This window comes from Atta cephalotes (assembly GCF_000143395.1).
Source record: "Atta cephalotes unplaced genomic scaffold scaffold00007, whole genome shotgun sequence".
Taxonomy (NCBI): domain Eukaryota; kingdom Metazoa; phylum Arthropoda; class Insecta; order Hymenoptera; family Formicidae; genus Atta; species Atta cephalotes.
Window position 1 is genome coordinate 792,438 of NW_012130071.1, and position 1,405 is coordinate 793,842.

The following is a 1,405-nucleotide window of genomic DNA, read 5'->3' on the forward strand; positions in this document are numbered from 1 at the left end:
ATCGATTCCTAATTTTTTTACTTCTTCATAAGACCGGAAGTGCTGGTCAGCCAGGCTATGTGCCATTGATCGAAACAAGTGATAGTCAGAGAGAGCAATGTCTGGAGAATACGGCGGGTGGGGTAGGACTTCCCATTTCAACGTTTTCAAGTATATCTTGACCACTTTCGCAACATGGGGTCGAGCATTGTCATGCTGCAAAATCACTTTATCGTGTCTCTCGTTGTATTGTTTGTCTTTCAATGCTCGGCTCAAACGCATCAATTGCGTTCGATACCGATCGCCTGTGATTGTTTCAGTCGGTTTTAACAGTTCATAATACACTACGCCGAGCTGGTCCCACCAAATACAGAGCATAACCTTGGACGTCAAAATCGAGAATAACTTTATGATGTAGACACAAATCGACTAATGTTTCTATGGGATTATGTTGACAGATGCCCAAGTTTATTGTATGACGTCTATGATCTATTTATTTCGACCACCACTTACCGCTAAAGCCATCTATAGGAAAACGGCGAAAGCAAAGTTGTACATCTAATATTAAAATCTATTATTTGATGGCCATTTCATTAGCTAAGTTTTATATTTATTTTAAATATGAAAATCAAAAGATTTTATATAATATCGAATTTGGATACAATGCATCATTATCGGATAAAACGATAAGCAATTAAGTTGCTAAAAATGATTTATTAATATTAATGAAATATTAATTATGTGATCGATGCTATATTTGTATGCCTGAATAAACCATCGCAAGAATAAACCATCGCCTGACTTTATTGATAAATTTCCGTCATTTCTTAATTGACTTTAATTGATTAGGAGTGGCTTTGAATTAAAAAGAATCACTGCGATTAACTTAACACTATGATTAACTTATCAAGTAGACTGTATTATTATATTAATGTGAATAATATTTGTAATTTGTTCGAGGTACATACATACATGCTTTATCCTTACGAATAAATTTATCCTTCAAAATTAATACTACATTTATTGGAATATTTTATGGTTTTCATCATAAAAAAATTGCTTTATAGAAAGCACATATCACTAGAAATGTGATTTGTACAAAAATAAAAGTTAATGAGATATATATACAGATATGTACAGAAAATAGTTTTCATTTTAGAGTCTTCGTAAGAAATTTATTCAAATACATTACATTGCAATATTGCTGGAATGTTTCGTTACAATATAACAAAAAGCGGACATCTTAACACTATTGGAATCTTGCAGCACTGTTTCGTGATTGTAATTCAGTAATGTTTCGCAACTATCATGCAAAATTGCAATGTTTCAGTGAAATTATTCTGCAATGTTTCTGCAATCTTTCTGTGCTGTATGGAATGTGTATTGAATTTTATGATTGTTTACTGAAATAGGATCATTCTTTTAG